The sequence below is a fragment of the Mesitornis unicolor genome, unplaced genomic scaffold (genome assembly GCF_000695765.1).
Source record: "Mesitornis unicolor isolate BGI_N332 unplaced genomic scaffold, ASM69576v1 scaffold19595, whole genome shotgun sequence".
Taxonomy (NCBI): domain Eukaryota; kingdom Metazoa; phylum Chordata; class Aves; order Mesitornithiformes; family Mesitornithidae; genus Mesitornis; species Mesitornis unicolor.
Genome location: NW_010186454.1, coordinates 162,222 through 172,481, shown reverse-complemented (window position 1 = coordinate 172,481; position 10,260 = coordinate 162,222).

The window sequence follows — 10,260 nt, the reverse complement described above, 5'->3', positions numbered from 1 at the left end:
CAGCAGGAAATTACTTTGACACTAAAAGGGTCTATTGTCTCAGAGCGCGAGGTGGGTATGTGAAAGAGTACATTGCCCTCCACCGAGTTTTCTTCTTGTAACATGGGAATAAACTGACCTTTGATAACACTTGGGGAGTGGTTCTCAACTATGAACTTGAGAGCATTATTACTAAATAATGAGCTTAATTAATTCAGTACAATGACAGGCAGGCATGTCAGTAATTTAGAAAAAGGACTTTAAAATCCATTTGGAACAAGTTAGAGAATAAGAGTAAACAAGTAAGCTGAGGACCCTTTGAGGTCTTTCAGCACAGACAGGCCTAGAAATACCTGCCAAATCAACCAGTGCAGTTGCAGGCATCACATAACATAAACCGTTCCCTTTCGTAAAGTGTGTTTCACAAGTGCGTGTTTAACCCATCTTCTCTTTCAGAGTAGTAATTCTCTATGCTTAATATCTTTGCTAGTGAGTTTATTGCGAAAATATGACTTGATGAAGAGCAAAATATTAGCTCTTTACTCACTTTTATGATCAGCAGATATTGGAATATTTTATGACAGTATAAGGGAAGGGTTTTTTCATAGTGATAATAATCAGCAGTGAAACATGTTGATCTCTCTGTGAATTCTCCATTTTTGGAGATGCTCAAAGCTCAGCTGCACAAGGCCCTAGGCAATTTATCTGACCTTGAAATTAGAGCCGATTTCAAATCTGGTGCCGCATTGGGCTGCAAACTGGACCAGATGATGAGATAATCCCAGATGTCCCTTCCAAGCTGAATTATTATATGATTTTTAATAACAATAAATCCAGGAGATTACAGCGTGAATCCTTCTGAGAAGGCAGCATTATTTTCTTTCCAAATGCTGTTATTTAACAGACCAACTCGAATGAGCTAAATTCCTATGATACACAATGCATGACTATATGAAAATCCTATAATCAAGATCTGTATTGGAAACAGGTACATACACATTTTCGACAAGATGCTTGTTGTAGGCTCTCATTATTGATTTAGTTGATGATTTTAACTAACATTACTGGTCTGAATTTGGTGAGAAATCTGGGAAATTTAAACTAAATTAAATGAAAGGAGACTTTCTGAATCTTCGCTAGTGAAGCTTAATTTCATAATAAATGCACTACTGAGTGAAAACATGATGACCAGTTTTGGAAAGGGACAGCAATAGCAGACAAAGTGTGGCTGTGCTGCAGACTCAGAAAAAAGTTATTGATGCCAGTTATTGTTCATTTCCTGCTGCATCCCACAGCTGTACATCGTATTTGAAAGGTTAAAGCTAGGAAAAGCTCGACTGGGCAAGGTTGAGATGTAATAAAAAGAGAAGATGAAATGCAGATTTAAAATATCTAAGCATTCCACAGTGATCCTCTAGTTTTACCTTAACTATCACGGCACAGAATTTTTAAAGACAACATGCTGAGCCAAATAGCACTCACAAAATTCTAGCCTTATACATGGTGAGACACTCTTTTTGTCAGAAGGGGATATATAGTCAATTATATTTAATTGAAGTTAAATTAACATTAAAGGATACTGAGTGTCACTGAGTCGTCTTCACCAGACCTGGTGCTCATTACCAGCCTAATTCAATATTTAACAACAGAAGATTAAGAAGCCTTTGTATTGATTCTATAGAAGGCTTTCCTCTACCTGGTCCAATGACAGATATTTCCAATCAATGTTTACTGGTAAATACAATATCCTTTACTGTCAAATGCCTTTCCCTTCCCCTTCCCCCCTCAATATTGTATCAACATTTGGGATGAGCCCAAACCCTAATGTGTGACCTGACCTCCTGACATCCTAGCCCAGAGAGCTACCAACTTAGCCATGCTTCCTGCTCTGGAGAATAAAGCACAAACACCACCTGAAGGATCTTCTTCTGTCAGTTCTCATGCGTTTTACGGTATGACAAAAATCTCGGATGCATTTTCACTCCCGAAACATGTATGCGGATCTATGTATCTGGATTTATGTGGGAATAAGGATTATGCCTTGTGGAACTGGTATCTGTTGAAACTAAGAAAAATGAGGGGGAAAATTACAAGCTGGCCTGAAAAGACAGTACTGAACATGAAATGATGTTTGTCAGCGTTAAGCAGCATTCTGAAAACAGAGTATGTTTTTGTTTAAAATGATGTGATAAAGTTTATGTGCTGTATCTTATAATAAAACCTTTCATCAGATTTCCATCCAAAAAATAGAGCAATTTTTCAGGTACATTTGCCCCTTTTTCATTAAGCAGAGACATATTTTGAAATTACAACATTTTTAGCTTGCTGTGCCAACTAATCAAAGAACAAAAATGTTTGCTAGAGTCCCAGCAAACACTGTCTTCTGACTTTTAAAACCGCAAACCTGTATTCGTTTAGCACTGTGCACTAATGGAAGCACCAAGCTCTTAGGAGCGTTCTTCCCTAGATATGACAGCTTCAACTTCTGCAGCTTCCTGTTTTCTCTGAATATTTTGAAAGGTAAAAAAAACCAATCTGCATTGCTGCACCCTTGCCTTGCACAGAGACTCCAATTTGAACACTATTTTGCTTGGGAGTAAGAATAAGTTATTTGCCTACAGTAGCAAACGAAGAGAAAAACAAAAAAGGTTCCTTTTTCATCTCTTCAGAATGGCTGCATCAGTATCTGCCTTCAGTAGTTTCCACAGGAGAGATCAAATGAATGAAACATCAGTGAGCAGGAGAATGCAGTCTATTTTTGGTAGTGAAGCAAGCGTCCACAGAGCTCATCTGGTTCACTGGGGATATTAGAGGAAATTGCAAATACTGTAAGGCTATTCTAATGTCACATGCTTTTAGGTGGGTTAAAAGGACAAATATTGGGCCTTCCACTTTGGATTCCTCTCTGTCAGTTGCTGTTTATCAAGCAAGGCTGTGTTTTTGTCTACAACAACTACATTGTCCAACAAACAATTTTTTTCAAGTACTAATGGAGTCTTTAATATGGCAAAATACACAAATAAGCAGTGGAATAAGTTCAGTTTTTTCACTCAGTTTTAAAGCAGACTGAAAATAATATTTATAGGATTTGTTTCAAATGCAAATACAAAATATTTAAGCTTTTCTCACCTCTTTTTCCTCCCACTTTTCGATTTTTTATTATTAAAAATAAAATGGAGCTAGAGAAAGATGCAAAGAGAGCGATAGCTACTAACAATCTTTACCACTGCCAAAAAGCAGCTCATCCTCTGGACAAAACAGACAAAGTATTAAATTTGCAGAAACAAATAACTCCCTCCTTCTCACACAGCTGTATGGCACAAGCAGCAGTGGAAAGTCGTCCCCACACACACTGGTCAAGAATTTTAACATTGGCTTTGCTCCATAGCATTACTTCCCTCTCAGCAGAGCCTTTAGAAGAATCTGGCCTCTTTTCCTCATTGACCTGGGTCAATTCTGCCTGCGTTGAAGAGCTGCTGTGCAGGGCAGCACAGTCCAGGTATAAAAATGTTATTCTTCAACCTGTTTATGATAATGCCTGGTAAGAGACCAAACTCCCCTCTTGAAGCCAGCAGTGTCAAAGCAAGGCAACCCCGTCTGCCATGTTACTTCAAATACTATTTTGTTTCCTTTGTATTGGAAGGCCACAATTTGGGAAACCAAAGGGGCCTCAAAAGATAGAAATAAATGTATTTATCATTGTCCTAACTTTGGCTTCAACAGTTAACTAGAGAGCTAACTGCATATGCACAGGAAATAAGATCTTTAGTTAATGGACTTAAGACAGCAGATAGAGATTACTTGAGGAAGCTGTGAAACAAAACCGACGTGTTTTGATCCAGTGGCTGATACTGCAGAACTGGCAGCCTCATTGTCTTACAGAATGACCTTGCGTACGCAGTCTGGGGAGTCAACTGGCAGAGCTTGCAAGCACAGGATTACTGACTCTGAAATGTGGCAGAGGGGGAGGAAAACCAAAATACCTACGCACAGAAAGGCATGCATGTGAAGTGAATGAGGGCAAAGCAGCACCTGGAAAAGGGCAGTAAATAGAATTTAACAGTGAGGAAAGACTACAGGAAACTGGGCACCCAAACACAGCAGAACCAGGAAGGAGCATCAAAGCATTAGGAAAGGGCCACAGGTACAGTGTAACAAACAAGGGCACTGCTGGGCACACACTGCTTACTGATCTGTGCAGGCTGCAACATCAGGGATTTGGGGAAACAGAAGCAATGTGGACACAGTATCATATTTTCATTTTTCTTTTATCTTAGAAGTCACATCAGCATTTGGTTTCCTTTTTCCTGATACTTTCCTGATGTTTCACACAGGGTTGGAAAAAGACCAGAATTTTTCTTTTTTTTAAAAGTTATTTGGTTTAAAAAAAAGAAATATTCTGCTAATTCATGCCATTCAGAGGCTAAAGTACAGCTCTGATAGTTTTGTCTGGGAAAAAAGTAGGATGCGGCCATTACTTGAGGAAAACACTCAGGCAAATTCTGAGTTGGAAGTATCAGTTCCTAGGAAGGACCCTCACTCAAGTCTACATGAGAATCCACTCACTCACATACACAGAGGTAAATTCTGGTGCAGATATTACGCAGACATTTTATCTTGCAGTGTCACTGTCTCAATGAATTAGAAACCTCAACACAATACCAATCCCACAGGGAAAAATGAACAGTGCTTAGAAACTTGCCACATTTTCCAAGTCTCTTTCCAATATGCACAGGAGAGATGACAAAAAAAATGTCATCTTGCCTTGCTGAGTGAATCACTGACAGCGAAAAAAGGGAAAGAATCTACAAATACATTCTCCTCAGGAAATATGTTTCCAATCAACCTCTTAGGGCTGTAAATTATTCTCTCATACTGAGCAAATTGTATTTTTAAACACTGTGATTTTATCACTTATTTAAAACAGCACCTGTGAGGAGTTACCAGACTTTTTGGGGACACTTGGTGGTGATTGTATAAAACAGAGTTCCTGGAAAACAGAAACAATAGACAGTGGCATCTCTGAGCAGGCTGGGGCCATTTTTATCTGAATTTAACAAGGGTGTCTGCTTCTTGCTTTGTAAAATCATGGCTGTGAAACCTCACACAAATTCTGCATAATGACTTCTTGTAAAGTTCTGCAGATACTGTGTTCCCTCTGCGAGAAACTGCGCTGGATGACAACTGAGCTGTTAGATAGTGTGACTTTTCCCTGCAGTGCTGCAAAAGGCAACGTTCTAAAATATTTCTTCTCCCTGCTGAGCACTCTGTTTTGCAATCTCATAATGTATGAGCTGAACATTAGACAGTTTCAAAGATGCCCATTCTAAAACAAATTAAGAAAACGTATATTCCCCAACACTTGATGTCTGCTTTAGGAGAAGGCTGCTCTATTGCATCTTGGCGTGACTTGGCATAGAAAAATGCCCTCTTATTACTCTCCAAGTCTTCCAAAAGTCTTGTTTCAGAAAAACTGTTTTTAAACCGAGGTGCTGGCCTGAACTAACCTCTCCATTAGTGAGATCACTCCAAAGCAACCCAAAACCTTAGCACATTAGGAAAAATATTACTTTGCTTCATTACATAGGTGTGTGAAACCGCACCATCGTGGTGAGGGTGATTTCAAGAGGAGCTGGAATTAACATTTGGAAACAAATTCTGATCTTTAAAATGTTAAAGAGCAATAAATACATTTCACAGTAAGTAATCTCAACATCTCAGAATTTCTCATGCAGTAAAATACCAACCAGCCTGAGCAAGAAGATCAGAGTACACATATTTCACTTTGATTTAAAAAAAACCAAAATCAACAACACAGCATCTTAAAAGTAGACCAAGAAGAATTTCAAGTGATATCCAAAATATCACTCATGGAAGTTCCTTACAGTTTGCAGTTTCTCACTAAGACTTACTGAGGTATAATATTTGCAATATCTTAGACTGAAGCCTTTTCATGAATAAATGTTGGCTCAAGAGATGAATTCTAGCATTAACATTTTTTTTGAGGGGAACAGTGTATGGAAAGATCTAGATTATTCTCTCTCAAATATATATAAAAATAACATTATATGTCACCACATAGCTCATGGTAAAAAATGTATGAGTTTGCCTCTAAAGAGATTTATGCTATAAGGACCCTATTAGGGAAAAGTCAGAGGGAAAAAAGGAACTGTGTAAAATTAAAGTGACTTACTGCTTCTGTTCATGAAATACTGGTTCTGCCTGAAGGATCATGGAGTAATGACAAAGTGCAAAGAACCGGATAGAATCCTCATTATGGCTGAAATGAAATGAAAGATATGACTTAATAGTCAGTAGTATTTGCAACTAAAATCTGCTTTCATTAGTTTATCTCAACATGCTTTCATAAACAGTTAAATATCATTATTCACATTTTAAAGACAGAACACAGGATAAAGTGGTCCATTTGGTCAACAGCAGAACAAGAAGCAAAACTCAAGTTTTCTGGATCAGTCACTACAAAACCCTGCAAGGCACTTTATCATTAAATAAACAGTGTATGGTCACCTCTACCACCCTCCTTCGGGTGAACCTTCACTCAAGATAGTTCATCCAAGTTCACTCACACACACCTTTATTAGTCAGAACTTTGCCTCAGTAAAGAAGTCTGCTGGATTCACAATCAAGAGGTGTTCTGGTGAAAGCAAGAGACTAAAATCCATCTTTAATGAGAAGGCTTGAATATTACTTAAATCATAGCTTTGCGTCTTTCAGGTGAACACATCTATCATCTCAATATCAGCACGTTACTTACAGAAGCTTCTGCAGCCTAAACATGCAGAACATTCACATCTCTTTTGGACAATAAGAACAGAGACTCTTGTACAGTTATGTGGATTTACACCTGATTAAAAACCTCCATTTTGTGCACTATGCCATTGACATGAATCCCATTTATCTAATACTTATTGCAATTCCATGGTGGCAGATTTGGCTAAGTGTGATATGCACAAAGCTGTTTGATGTTGCTGGTGTCTGAACTCACAGTATCTACAGTTCTCTTGGCTGACACATAAAGAGCTTAATTAGCTCGTCCTTGCAGGGAAGTATGGTGTATGCAGCAAGAGAAATGGTTTTTGTGGTCAGCTTAGATCAACATCACACTGTAGACCAAAAACAAACTCAGAAAAGAAATGTGGTTCTGTTTTGCACTTAGTTTACATTTTCCAACCCAGATGACTAACGACACAGAGAGCTGATGATTTCACTGGGAAGTGTAATATGTTACTGCCATCTAGTGCTATGCACTAGACTCAGCCTCTGTCATAAAACTAAAATATAATATTTTAATATGACATGTGGGAGCATTAGATAGAGTGATTACATTTCCTATCAGTTGATCTACGAAGCTTAGGATAGAGTTGAGTGACATGGTGACTTTTGGCCTGGACCTGTGATCTGTCCTCTATTTATATGGAGGAAAATAAGATTAAAACAATAAAAAAGCTCCAAAATCAGACAAGAGTCATGGTAGAAACTATGCTGAAAAAGTAAAGATTATTATCTTCAGAGACAATGTCAGAAGAATGTAGTTGCTCAATGAGCCAATAATCCCTAGCCAGGACAGGGCTGTCTTTCCCTCTATTAAATAAAACTCCCAGAACTCTCAGGTGGCCTACAGATGGTTTCCCATCAGGGTTTTCCTAAGATCATATGGTAAAAATTTGTCAACATTCAAGACTGAGGCAATTTCTTGGTCAAAATTTAGACCCTTGACTCATAATGAAAAGAATATAATTAAACTTTTGCTGTTTGCTTTATGAGACCAACTTCTGGATGCTGATGAGATACTGGAAGGGAAATGATGCTGAACCACAAAAAAAGGCTGCCAAAGGAAAAACACATTTTAGCTGTACAGAGTCTGAGCACTGTTAGGCGGTATGTGACTAAAATAACTTTAGCTGTCAGCACTGAGTATCTCATGTTTATTGACAACTATAATTGTTACTGGTGCAGTAGTAGCAAAGTTGAAATCAAAAAACCCCCACATTTGTGCAGAAATAGTTCAAAACTTGATCCAAAACTTACGACACTCGATGAGACTCTTGGGGCCAACACTTCAAAATGTGTAAAGAGAACTTCAGGTATGGCTTATAACTAGCATGAATAGTGTAGAGTTAAAATATTTGTGGGAAAATACTCATGCAAAAGTCTTTTCTGCATTTCTTTCATTTAAAACTCATTATTCTTTCTCCAAATTAGAGATACTGCTCTATTTTATAGTATATTTCATAGCAAGTTGATAAACTAAAGGTAAGCAGTAAGTAGAAGTTTCATTCAATACCCACTTAAATCTTTAAAAGTCTTCTATTTACTTCAGTAGTCATCTGAGTAGGCCCTAAAGGTAAAATTAGACGTTTAAATTGACATCTACAGTTTTTACAGGATTCGAAGTCTGGCTCAAAGTAAAAATGAAGCAAATCACATTCTTTCTCAACTCTTTATTTTGGATCAAACTTGCAAGTTCTTATTTATGCTTTCATTTTTACTGAAGCACCTGAAAAGTCTCTTCATGGTTTGCCCTACTGGGATTCGGTAGTTTAATAAATTCTGTAGCATATTGAAACATGTCATTGTAAAACTGCTTTCTTTCATTGTCAAAGGTTGAAATGTCACACCAGCTGCTGCCAAGAGCAGTAATTCATGTTTTCTTAAGAAGTTTGTGACAGCCTCTTAGTATAACCAATTTTAAATAACTTAGGTAGCTGTCTATTATAAGAAGTCATTCTTTTCTAGTTAATAGAATTACATAGCTTGCAGGTGGCGTAGGAAGAATACTTCAGAGTAGTTTCTAGGAGAGCACGTAGGAAAGGAGGTCGTTATGATTCTTCCGTGATAGTTCAAAGAGAATCCCTTTCTATTTCTAGCCACTTCTACCTTGCAATGTGCAAGAACCCTACAATAACATCTCACAAAATATACTTCAGTCCAACTTCATCCTATAGTGAATGGAATGCTAAAAACAGTAAGATCCAAGTCAAATTTATAACATTTGTTTCTTGAATTTAATAAAAATACCAAATAGGAGTGCTGGTGAGATCTGCAATAGCCCTCTGGTGTTATAAGAAGCAGATTACAGATCAAATCTTAATTTCCTTTTGCCCTGCATTGGACTAACATTCTATAACCTTTATAAAACAACAAAACAGTGGAATGTTGTCAATTTGCACTGTTGAGTGTAAGAACAACCCAGAATCAATCCCCAAGTTGTATGCTTTGTAAAAATGGGAATGTGCCTACTGTTTGGGGCATTCTTTAGTCTTTTACCAACAGCCAAAGCTGCAGCTTTACCATTCAGCCTGCAAATCATCCTCACTGCTACAACAATTCCAGGAGCTACTCATTACCTCTCTGTTTTCTCATCATAGGACATAGCAGTGTCGTCATTTTAAATTATCTTCTTGAGCAAAGGTCTGTAAGCTTGGTTATTTCCTCCCTTTTCTGGTGTCTCTCCCATCTTTATGTACATTCGAGTCATCATTCAGGCTCTTCTGAGACGATGCTTTCTGCTTTCTGGGATCAGTACCAGTCCAAATCTTCTAGCATCTGTCCAAGACGGGCGACCAATAGCATAGGCTGGGAATGACCTTTTTATTACTGGAATTCCTTGTGCAGTACAAACCCACACAGCCAATAACTCAAACCAGGCTTACAAATCTCCTGGCTCGGCAAATCATACATCTCCCCTCAGGCTACCAAGGAGTGAAAAAAGCATCTAAAAACCTGCCCATTAGCCAGTTATTTCCTTTGCAATGTACATAACTCCAAACCAATAGCAAATGTAGTTATTTCCAACTGAAGAGAAACTATTTGCTTTTCCTGTGTTATGATCAAAACAGGCTTGATATGCATTAAAAGAAGAGTATTGCTTTCAAGTCAAAAAATGTCCTACTGTTGCAACCACAGCAACAGAATAAGAAACCAACAGAGGCAGCAGTTCTGGGAGCTGTTAATGATGGATCTAGAACTGCTTTTGTTACGTGACCTTAATGGTAGTTATGATACAAAATGATTGAACCATGGAGCAAACAGCCCTCTCCACAAATCAGACTTAGTTAAAATCCACTTCTAGAAGAGACTGAGACAGACTACGTTGTAAGATTAAAGATCATTCTCTCAAGGAAACAAAACAAATCTTCAGTTTCTGACTAAACAGGACTACTTTATTGATCCATGGGACCTTTTCCTATGACCTCTTTGCAAAGACCAACATCTTTCTTCTACAATGTGAATGATGTCAAATAAACTAAGCAACACAAT